Source organism: Ochlerotatus camptorhynchus, unplaced genomic scaffold (assembly GCF_037179485.1).
Source record: "Ochlerotatus camptorhynchus isolate MF236.1 unplaced genomic scaffold, CSIRO-AGI_Acam_v1.1 ptg000482l, whole genome shotgun sequence".
Classification (NCBI taxonomy): Eukaryota; Metazoa; Arthropoda; class Insecta; order Diptera; family Culicidae; genus Ochlerotatus; species Ochlerotatus camptorhynchus.
Genome location: NW_027040967.1, coordinates 221,193 through 233,878, shown reverse-complemented (window position 1 = coordinate 233,878; position 12,686 = coordinate 221,193). Strand labels below are relative to the sequence as shown.

Genomic DNA, 12,686 nt, shown 5'->3' with positions numbered 1-12,686 from the left:
TTACATTAATATTATAGAAGATACAGTAGCGCTTGAAGTGATTTCACTTTGATATTTCTGTTTTTATTTTATTTATTTATTTATACAATACAAGAATAACAGCACAAGTAATACAAATGATTTTCAGAGTATATGCTACTATTACCATAGAGGTAACTCTAAGACCAGAAGGTCCCGAATAAACGTGCTCAACTTTTTGGCTCAGCTCTGGTACTCTCTTCGGTCCCAAGCTAATCGATTCACCCCTCGAAACATAGGAAAATTCACTATCCCTTCATTTTATCTGTCAAACTTTCATAGCGAATCATAACAAACATTGTGTAGTACTAGAATTTTGACTAGAATAGGGTACGTTAATCGTTTGCTTGGGACCAATAGTCAAGTAGTGAGCCAATTTAAAATCGTTAGTTTCGTATTGATTGTTGCTATTGCACTACTGATGTAGCTATTAACTGAAGTAGCTGCTGCATAAGTTTTTAAATGTTGTTAAACTTCTTGCTGTCTTGTATTCCATCGGTAGGTTATTCCATAATCGAATCGAACGATCTCGAGCATCTTGGAATAATTAAAACATTTGTCCTAGAAGACTGTGAGTGAATAAAGAGCTTTCGAAGAATTATCGGACCTTCATTTAAAATTTTAAAAGTATGAATACAAATTCTAAGTTTCATGTATAGTTAACGAAATCGCATCCGAGTAATAAATTAAAAAAAGTTATAAATGTGCTCGTATTTCCGCAGGTCGTACACGTATCTGGTAACGAATTAAATACCAAGTTTAATTTCTATTTGTCTTAGAAGCCCCGTAACGTGGGTAGAACCTTTTCATGGTACGTTACGGGATGTAAGATCTACCACCGATTTCTAGTCTTGAATACTTCAAACTATGGGAATAGGTTTTTTCAGTAATCAAAGGAACACATCTTAGTCCTTGTTACTTTTTATTCCTTGTTGATAGTGATAAGTCCTCGGGTTGCCTGGACCGAGGATGATCTTGAAACAAGGAAAAAATGAGTTAGTTAGTCTTCATCTATGTGATTCCTAATTTTATATTCGTTGTTCTCTAGTTTGAAGTGGTTAAGGCTAGGGTTCTGATGCATGGTCATTATCAGTTTTGTTCGGATCAAAGAAAAACAAAACCGTTTTTTGTAAATCAATCGTAAATAAAGTTGACCAATCTGCAAGAATTTGTTTAATATATAGTGTTAGTGTTTACAGTTTGTGGTTTTAGTTAAAGTACTCACAATTTTAGTATTTAGAAAACATTAAAATCAATATAGTGGCGCCGGTGGTGTAGTGGTAAGCGTGATTACCTCTCACCCCAGCAGGCCTGGGTTCAATCCCAGTCGGCGCCGCCGAGATGTTCTGAGGCATAACATCTCTGATCACGCATTCCTTCGGAAGGGAAGTAAAGCCGTTGGTCCCCGGTTCATGAGTTGATGGGTTGATAGGTAGGGTCAAGGTGTGGGAGCTGCCTCCCTGGCGTCGGTAGCATTGGTGCTCAGCACGGAATACAAGATCGACGGAAAACAAATCAAGGAAAAAAAAATCAAAATTAATATACATCGCAAAATAATAAAGTTTACTGTCAATCCACGGCATTAGGTGCTGCGTGGAATTAAGGCAGGTTACGGTATACATTACATGGATGTTTTTGAAGAAAATAGAGAAGTATATTCATTGATAAACTAAATAATGGTAGTTGAACCTAATACACGCAAAGACTACAAAACATAACTAGAATGAGGGGATGAGGGGCTTCTCTCATATAAGGAAACTTACTAAGAAAATTCTGCAAATGGTTTTCCTGTTTTCGATTATTTTGCCTGAAAATTAAACTCTGTCAATCCTAGTAGTGCATTTGGGAATAAGTTGGAATGATCTGAGGAACTTTTCGGAGATTATAAAAAAGCCATATTTATTGATCCAATTTTATTCAACAACCCAAAATCAATATTATGCGCATTTTCACATTGTCGGATTTCAGTAATATAAATTAATTTGTACGAAGCAACAATTTTTCCACATATTACCATTGACGTCTGCACTCGTTCACGCTCGTTCCGCATCATCGTTTCTTCGGTTTCCAATGTTTTATAACAGTTTGCTTTTCATTTCTTTCTCCTTTTGCTACTATTGGATTCCTTTTACCACAAAAACAGGCCCCGGAAAAGGAATACAAATGTAATTGAAAATGGAATTAAAATTAATTTAACGAACACATTCATTTTCACGATATTCATTGGTCATTGAAGATCAATTTGTTTTTCTAATTTCGACGATATTGATTAAGGTATTTGTGTGTGTTTGCTCTAGTTTTCACTGCTTTCATCAATCAGTTGTCATTCGCTTTTATTTTTTTTCATTATTAGTGTTTTGTATCCAAGATAGCAAGCTTCTACTATGAATATACATTTTATTCTCGTTTTCTCTACTAACCACTTGTTTTTTTTACTGATTAGATGTATTTGCTTATGATTAAATGTTACCTTCAGTTGGTTTATTTACTTTACTTATATGTACAAAATGTGATTAAAACAATATTATCGCCTTTAAGGTTTAGCCTAGTAATTTCATTCTTGCAAAATCGAAGAACCCTCTAGTGACGCTTTCAAAAAACGATCTTCTATAACAATGATTGATCAACTATCACCTATTTTAGGGAGGGAAAGCTGACATTTGCTTACCGTGTTTTACATTTGGTAACTATATTTACAATTTGTTAAAGATACCTATTTACAAAAAATGGCTGCACACGCTTGCCGTTTTAGTTTGGCGTGCATGCCGACCTACTTAACCGGTCACTACTACTTCTTTAAGGAGGATTATAGCATACGTTGAAATTCATACAAGATTCTTTAAATGGCACTGGTTATCCTAGAACGTAAAGCAGAACCCTCAAAACTAAATGTATCATTTAGAATTTTCCTTTCTCATGTTGCATTTTGTGCTTTTTCCCCGAAATAACCAAACGAAAAGCAAACGCAATCCACAGATGGCGTTCTGAATTGAGCAAAAAGCTTACAATGCTGGCATGCGCGCTTCTATATCCACACAGTAGGCGGTGGATGTTTGGTTTGTGTACTCGCTACTGCCAGCATACACTTTCACCGCCTACTGCGTGAAAAGAAAAGGCCGTGCCTAATTTAACCGACCACCTGTTGCGTGTGTTGAATTCTACGCCGACGGGGTGTGTAGGAAATAATAAGCACCAATTTCTTACCTAGCGTATGCCTTAATATCACTACCTATTTCTCTTCCGCCAATAACTACTAAACTATGTTTACAGTATCGATTTTCTCCTAACAAAAAATGTCAACAAACTGATTAAACGTGTTCGTTATGCTTCCTCGTTAAACGAAACTATAATAAACCATAATTTTACTCTTTACCTTAATATACAAACCTGCTTGGTTCTATTTAAACTTAAAAAAACAGCGTTTAATTTGATAACTTGTCTTATTGATGAGCCCGTACTGTAGAATTTTGCTGTCAGATGTTTTATTTTGCTATGAAATAACGTTTGCATGCAATGTTCCATCTGCGTAGACCGATCAAAACTATTGCCTTTCTACATAACTGTTGGTTTGGATCGCTTAATCAATGATCATGTAACGAGTAGATGAGACATAGATTTGAACTATGGTACGTGTCGTGATATCGTCCTGCGTTGTAAGTATCCGTTTATATGATGCTGGAATCGATGTATTTCGGTACATCAATCACAAATGAGCATATTCCTTGGTAAATTGTAGTGGTTTGCTGCCATCTTTTGATTAGAAGCAGATTGGAGCATACTTCCTTTAGTTGCCACAAATCCAATCATTCACGAAGGTGAACCCTGAAAAGATGAAAAATGCATACACATTAGCGACTACTTGGGAAGTACATTCTTTTCTGAGTTTAATGATGCTGCTTATGTTTACAATTTATCTTGAGGTTTCTTCAATTTTAAGCTAGGAAATGATTTTTTGAAATTGACTTCGATAATATAACTCTCAATTTTACGCTACTATCAAAATTGTGTACGCCATATTAAGTAAAAACGTGGTATTAGTGGGTACGATGGGTTTTTATAAGCAATTTCTTCAGTCACATGCTTCGCAAAATCGAAGATGGCAAGACTGGTGGAATACAGTTAACCTTTTAGTACTTCCACCATTGTACAAAGCACAACATGAAAAAAAAACCTAATGACTTTGGAACTTGCTCAACGTGAAACTAAATATGTTTCATGAAATGTAATACCCATGTCCAATAGACCAATGCTTGAAGAGTATTTTGGAGAATATCAGGTTTCAAGAAGTGCCATCGAGGTGAACAAAAGTTGGCGCTAAAACCAAATGAGATTGAATGAGTAATTACCAAGACAGCAGATTTCTTCCTAGATCTTGAATTTTATTCTGTGCTCAAATTTTTTCTATGTAGTTCAACATTGACAATTAACTCAGAACTCAAATAAAATTTATTTCAGCGGCGCCGGTGGTGTAGTGGTAAGCGAGACTGCCTCTCACTTCAAAGGGCCTGGGTTCAATTCTAGTCAGCGCCCTCGGGATTTTCTGCGGCATAAAATCTCTGATCATGCCATCCTTCGAATGGGAAGTAAAGCCGTTGGTCCCCGGTCCATGAGTTAATGGGTCGGTAGGTAGGGTCCAGATGTGGGAGATGCCTCTTTGGAGTCGGGTAGCATTGATATTGAAAACGGTTAACAAGATTGACGGAAAACAAATCAAGGAAAAAAAAAGAATTTCTTTGGATTGTTCTCAAGACCCTTTCGTTTAGTTATCTAACTAACTAATATAAAAAAAGCAATTTCTAAATATAATTGCACATCAGAAAAATTCGTTGAAGTTTCTTTAACATTTGATCCACAGTTTCTGATTTGCGTAATTCAAAACGTTATGATGAGTAGTTGTTGAGTAGTGCAAAATGTTGTAATGTCACGCACCATAAGTTATTTTGAGTTACTTAAATCAGAAACTCTTGATCAATTCTAATAGAATTTTTTTTTCAATTCTACAACAATGTCTGGGGTCTACTTTTTTTTCAATTATAGTACAAAATATGCCAAAAACAGTCAAAAGTGCTGATACGACTGTATCTAGAAAAAAAAATCATAAGAATGATTTTCCTTCACCGACTTCTTTTCAGAATTCCTCTTAAATTAATTTGAGATTCGTTCTTTTGAATTCATTCAAAACTATGATTCGATTTTCCTTAGAGTTCAACACCCTCGAATTTTTTTTTATTTTATTTCTCTTAAATTCGTTTCAGAGCTTATTTAAAATATTCAATTGAAATGGAACTAGAAGTTTCTTGGAATATCACACAAAATTTCCTAAAAACTATACTGTGCACTCACTCAATTGACTTAGATATCTATTCAAAATCCATTAGTTTAGCTTACCGCCATAAAGCTGCTACTCAGATTAATTTTTAATACTGGCTTAATTGGATGATCTGCCAAATGATTGTTTAGGATCGTACTGACCGACGTCAACATGAAACCAGCTCGACGTTTGTTATCGAGATGTAATCTAAGGAGCGGGTGTATTCGGTAAAAATTGCATACACATAAATAGCTGTATATTTTTAAATATTCTACCCAAATAGATTTGAATTTTTAGAGAAGCTTCTGTAGAGAGTACTGAAGAAATAAAAATAAGTCATGATTCAAAAACAAGCTTTGACTTGAGTATCAATCAAGAAAACAAAATGCTGCTTTAAAAATGTTGTACAGTGACAAAAAACTACATTTGGATGATTTTCACTTATTTTTTTCATTCCTTGTTCCTTTTCATTAACGGATTATGGATCTTTAAAGTGTGATAGAAGATATTGGTTTTGTTTGTGTAAAAGTATTGATTTTACTTATTTTTAGATTTTTAAAGCCAAAATTTCCTAGCAAAATCACTATTTTGAAATTTGAGTCTGTGCATAAATGTTTAGACAGCATGCTGTTCTCATAGCTATTACTGGAGCACGTCTCAGATCTTGTACGTTATGAACTAAACTATCTTCACTGAAAATTTCAAGTCATTTGGTAGCTGTTTATGTCTATGTAATACGCTACATTAATCTTTTTTCATCAAATTCTTTGCTCAAAAATGCCGAACCGAGCATATTATAAGCTAAAAAATAGTTCTTACCGCATAGAAGTACCAAAACTTACACCTATTTTGACGTATGGATTAAAGTTGACTAAATGCTCCTTTTAAGCAAACAATCGGAACATTTTTAATATTTTTACATAGGGGAAATGGATGTAATGTCGGCCTTAATGCCCCTAATTTGGGTCCATACATTAATTCAGCAATCGACTAAATTTTCAATAGCGACCAAAAGTATCCATTAGTACCGTCCCAATGACGCGTTCATCTAGATAAAATTGATAAATAGCAGATTTTTAGCGATGGGCTCAACCTTAGATCCATAGGCCGATATTAGAGCCATTTCCCCTACATGCGACGAAAATAAGTGTAGCAGCGCTCACATTACCCTTGAAAGAAAAAAAAAAATCTTTTCTGGTGAATACAAATTTGGCAAGTAGGTATGTTAAATTCCCGAGATTTTTAAAAGCTAAGATAGCTGGCATTTTTTAACACGCTGGAGTTTTTTATGACATCGAAGTAGGTCACTCTGAGTGTTTTGGTCATGTAGAAAAAAAATCAATTGGTACGGTGTGAAATCAACGTTGGTTTTAATGTCTTGTCTTGATATTATTGATATGAGATAAGTTTTTCTCAGGGTTCATTCAGGGGGTGGTGAAGAATTAGATTTCTTGTCCTTTTTCTTTTCTTCTTTTCAGAAAGCGAGTTATGAAGATACAGACGAATTTCACGCTAACTCGACAAATGGTTGGCAGCACCCTCTCAGATGTCAATGAAACTTTGTAAGTGTATAGATTTCGTCTACTTAAGCAACTTTGCATACTTATTTTCTTTATAAAAAAATCTAGACCAACATTTGGAAAGGGCAGAACTTTTTTGTCATCATTTTCTTCAAAAAATTATAACTCAATAATGTCAAGTCCTACAAAAATGTTGGTCAAGGATGATTTGTTGAAAAATAAATGAGCTACACTGAAAAAAAAATCTTTAAAACTTAAAAATGAGATTTCTTAAAAACACATTTTTTTTAATCTGAAACTTTTTCTAAAGATAGACATACCATTTATCTACAACTCGTTGATACATCCCAAGATGGGCACTTCTAAAGGCAAAAAGTTTTTCAACAAAAATTTTTTCGTGTTTGCAATGAATAAAATCTATGATTTTTTTTTTCAGGGTGGGAAGGACAAATTTAAAAATTTTGAAAAACGTGTTTTTCGTCTACCACTAAATAGGATTGAGTTAAACTCCAAATGAAAAATACAATGATCTTTTATAAAGCTTTTGAATATTAAGGAAGGGTCAACTAGTTTCGGAGATATGGACGGAACATGTTATGGTAAATATGGGTGTCGATATATCATATCACATAAATCGCAAACAAGATATTTTTAACGAGTGAGAAAACCAGTTTCAATGTCACAAAATGTACCCAGAATATACATATTATTTCCCGTTTAAGATGTAGGTACAAAAAAGGTACGATGTAGGTACGACCACAAGCCTGTCTGTAGGTATACATTATTTGCTATTTAAGTGAAGATGTAGACCCTATTCAATGTATTGTAGAAACAGTGACAGTTAGAAAGTAAATTACTGTAACGTTTAATAACAATTATTCTCATTAAATGCAGTGCTGTTATTTCGAATCCCAAGTGCAACCGAAACAAACTACGTTACTTTACACCAGCATTAATTCAAAAAATGCAATATATGAGATATACTCACCAACTGAATGTACAGATGCGCATTTGTGAGTCATGTGAGCCGTGCATTGGTTCAGCACAATAGATATACAGGGGTTGTGAGAAATATAGGGTACTAGCAAAATTTTGTCCAACTTTGGACTATTGTAACTTCGTTAAATATTGTTCGATTTTCAATCTTCAAGAAACATTCGACTAGAAAACTAATCAAGTTTTATGATGGGGCAATGGAAGTGACCATGGTTACCGCATACCGGAGATATTCCGGGTTTCCTGAGTCTAAATTTCTAAATTTGTGATGAGTTTTTTCTCAGGGTGTCCGTTACTAATCTGTGTTTTTTGTTCATACGCCAAAAATAAAACCATTTCCAAAGCAAATGACGCACCAAGAGCAAAAATCGGCTCAGAATCAACCAAGATATGGCCATTTCCCTGGAATCGGTCCTGAGGGAGGGTTCTGAGTGCGGTCAGTTCTTTCATTCACTCAAAACATGCCGTGCGACACCTCTTTCCTCATGGTTTTTTACCAATAGGCTTTCTATAGACTTTGAATGGATCCTTGACTACATTGGCCACTTCCGGAACCACCGGAGTTCCCTCGGGGGAACCTGTAGTAGGGGACGAATTCAGTTTTACAAAAATCATGCCATGTGACACCTCTTTCTTCATGTTTTTCCATCAGTAGGATTTCTTAAGACTTTAAATGGATTATTGCCTACATTGGCCACTTCCGGAACCACCGAAGTACCCCCGAGGGAACCTGTAGTAGAGGAAAATTGCATTTTTACACCAAAACATGCCGTGCGCCCGCTCTTTCTTCATGGTTTTGCATCAGTAGGCTTTCTATAGACTTTGAATTTATCATTGACCACATTGGCCACTTCCGGAAACACCGGAGTACCCCCGAGGGAACCTGTAGTAGGGGACAATTCCATTATTACACCAAAACATGCCGTACAACACCTCTTTCTTCGTGGTTTTTCATCCGTAGGCTTTCTATGGACTTTAAATGGATCATTGACTACATTGACCACTTCCGGAACCACTGGAGTACCCCCGGGGGAACCTGTAGTAGGGGAAAATTGCATTTTTACACCAAAACATGCCGTGCGCCCGCTCTTTCTTCATGGTTTTGCATCAGTAGGCTTTCCATAGACTTTGAATTGATCATTGACCACATTGGCCACTTCCGGAAACACCGGAGTACCCCCGAGGGAACGTGTAGTAGGGGACAATTCCATTATTACACCAAAACATGCCGTACGACACCTCTTTCTTCATGGTTTTGCATCAGTAGGCTTTCTATAAGCTTTAAATCGATCATTGATCGCATTGACCACTATCGGAACAACCGGAATGCCCCCAGGAAACCATATGTAGGAGACAATTTCATTTTTACACCAAATCATGCCGTGTGACAGCTCGTTCTCCATGGTTTTGCATCAGTAGGCTTTCTATAAAGTTGAATTGGATCATTAATTACATTGGCCGCCTCGGAACCACCAAACTGCCCTCCGGGAAACCAGCAGTAGGTAACAATTGCACGTTTACGCCAAACTGTGGCATACGATAGCTCTTTCTCATGGTTTTTCATCAGTAGGCTTTCTATAAACTTTAATTGGATCATTGATCACATTTCCCGCTCACTGAACCACCAAGAGGCCCCACGGAAACCTGTAGCAGGGGACAATTGCATTTTTACACCAAAGCAGTCCGTATGGCAGCTCTTTCTTCACGGTTTTTCATCAAAAGACTTTTTAAAGACTTGAATTGGATCATTGACTAGATTGGCTGTTCTCCGCACAACCGGGATGTCTTTGGGGGAGGGATCCCTTTAGCAGGGGACAATTACATGTTTGAACCAAAATGTGCCGTGCAACAGCTCTTTCTTCATGATGTTTCATCAAAAAGGTTTCTGTAGAAGTGGATTATTGACCATATTGGCCAGTTTCGAAACCATCGAGATGCCCCCGGAGAACCTATAGCAGAGGTCAATTATATTTTTACACCAATACATGCCGTACGACAGCTCTTTTTTCATTACTTTTCGTCAACAAGTAAGATATGAAAAGTTTCGTATACACCGATGAAAATTCAATAATAACATTGAGAAAGATTTTTTCGGAAGCAAGAATTAGCCTTGGACTCGTCTGGGAATTGAATCGTACGGTTTATGAATTGTTTCAATAGGTATTTAATAGCAATCGTCAATCAAAAGTTTTTACAACTTTTTTACAGACGTCGATGGTGGGAACACGCTCCTCACTCAAATGGGAAAGCAACGAAAAACAACGCATTTTACTCCAGGGTGCATTTTAGTTCATCCTTACATAATATTCAAATTTTGCTTTTGTCTGCGTTTATGTGACTATACTCACACGCTGCGAGTATGTAGTAAGATCAGATTGAAAAAGAGAAAAAGACAAAGATGCATATTCATTCTTTGCGATTCGTTATGAAAAATGTAAACAATGAACATTGCGACCAAGATAATCATAGCATAGCCTTGATGTTGACTTGCATCTGTATTAGTATTTCGAAAATCAGCTGATAACCAGTTTTCCAGTTGTTGTGATCCATTCAATGCTATAGAAAGCCTACTGATGCAAAACCATGAAGAAAGATGTGTCGCATGGCATGTTTTGGTGTAAAAATTAAATTGTACCCTACTGTAGGTTCGCCGGGGGTACTTCGGTGGTTACGGAAGTGGCCAATGTGGTCAATAATCCATTTAAAGTCTTTAGGAATCCTACTGATGAAAAACCATGAAGAAAGAGGTGTCACACGGCATGATTATTGAAAAAAATGAATTTGTTCCCTACTACAGGTTCCCCCGAGGGCACTCCGGTGGTTCCGAAAGTGGTCAATGTAGTCAATGATCCATTTAAAGTGTATAGAAAGCCTATTGGTAAAAAAAAACTTGAAGAAAGAGGTGTCGCACGGCATGTTTTGGTGTAAAAATGAATTTGTCCCCTACTACAGGTTCCCCCGGGGGCACTCCGGTGGCTCCGGAAGTGGCCAATGTGGTCAATACTCCATTTAAAGTCTATAGAAAGCCTTTTGGTAAAAAACCATGAAGAAAGAGGTGTCACATGACACACACCAAAAAATTCTGAATTTTACTGGCGATGTAAACATCCATGCATGCAAACATTCATACATGTAATCTTCCTTTTTACGTAAACTAGCAGCTTGCAAGAAATGTTGCAAATAAAAGTGGACAGCTGCATACAATATATGGAATATTGCATGACATGTCTCATAAATTTACACGATCTATAATCTAAACTTGTATGCTCCATTTATGTGCATCATAGTAACGGAAATTTACACTACTTTTTTTTGCTGTGCATGTTTTGGTGTAAAAATGCAATTTTCCCCTACTGCAGGTGCCTACGGGGGTACTCCAGTGGTTCCGGAAGTGGTCAATGTGATGATGAAAAACCATGAAGAAAGAGGTGTCGCATGGCATATTTTGGCATAAAAATGAAATTGTACCCTACTTCAGGTTCCCCGGGGGTACTTCGGTGGTTCCGGAAGTGGCCAATGTGGTCAATAATCCAATTCAAGTCTTTAGAAATCCTACTGATGAAAAACCATGAAGAAAGAGGTGTCACACGGCATGATTTTTGTAAACATGAATTTGTCCCCTACTACAGGTTCCTCCGAGGGCACTCCGGTGGTTCCGGAAGTGGTCAATGTGGTCAATGCTCTATTTTAAGTCTATAGAAAGCCTATTGGTAAAAAACCATGAAGAAAAAGGTGTCACATGGCATGTTTTGAGTGAATGAAAGAACTGACCGCACTCAGAACCCTCCCTCAGGACCGATTCCAGGGAAATGGCCATATCTCGGTTGAATCTGAGTCGATTTTAGCTGTTGGTACGTCATTTGCTTTGGAAATGGTTCCATTTTTGGCGTATGAACAAAAAACACAGATTAGTAACGGACACTCTGAGAAAACTCATCACAAATTTAGCAATTTAGACATGCCCTCAGGAAACCCGGAATATCTCCGGTATCCGGTAACCATGGTCACTTCCATTGCCTCACCATAAAACTTGATTAGTTTTCCAGTCGAATGCTTCTTGAAGATTAAAAATCGAACAATATTCAACGAAGTTTCAACAGTCCAAAGTTGGACAAAATTTTGCTAGTTCCCTATTTTTCTCACAACCCCTGTACATCAAAAAAAACCGCACTCGTATCTGTGCGATCCACAACCATCCACAAGTGGGTATGAACCACCAACAAGTGATGAACAACCACCAACAAGTGGCCACCAACCTGATGATATAACAGGTAAGAATGCTCAGATCGATAATTTAAATTTACACCTTTTTTATTTGTAGGCTAAAAAAAAATACTTGTTTAAACCTTGCACACTTATTAATTCGTGTTTTACTTTTCTTGTCTTACAAAATTACCGCCAATTCCATCATTAGAATCAATTTCATCGGCGGACCAGTTACAGGGACCATATAATGTGGAAATATTCAATTAAAAATTAAGGTTAATTCATCTCTTGATGACAGAAATGAGCAGATAAAAGTTTTATCAAAGTTACCGCAGTCTTGGTCAATAAAATAAATCGTAGAAGAGTTTAATGCACCGGTATATATAGTAAGAAAAAATAGTGAAAGATCAAGGTATTCTTTGTACCAATAGTGCACGAAGTAGACACGGAATCAGTGAATTAGACAAAAAGACTGTTATAGATTTCTTTGATAGTAACGATATAAGCAGGCCAATGCCTGGAATTAACGATTACGTGTCTGAACTCCGAAATGGCTTAAAATAACGGGTTCAGAAGCGACTTCTTATGATGTCTCTCAAAGAGGCATATACAATATTTGAAGAAAGGTATGCGAG

The 12,686-nt window shown here is 36.6% G+C and overlaps 1 protein-coding gene across 4 annotated transcripts in view; it reads right to left on the bottom strand.

Moving 5' to 3' along the window:
* Positions 1-1,916: 1,916 nt before the first annotated feature.
* foxo (forkhead box, sub-group O) overlaps positions 1,917-12,686 on the bottom strand; it is a 216,828-nt gene continuing 206,058 nt past the window's right edge. For all 4 annotated transcript variants that reach the window (XM_065235415.1, XM_065235414.1, XM_065235416.1 and 1 more), the window contains exon 11: positions 1,917-3,840. The gene's annotated coding sequence lies outside the window, so the exon portion shown is untranslated. The remainder of the gene's footprint in view (positions 3,841-12,686) is intronic.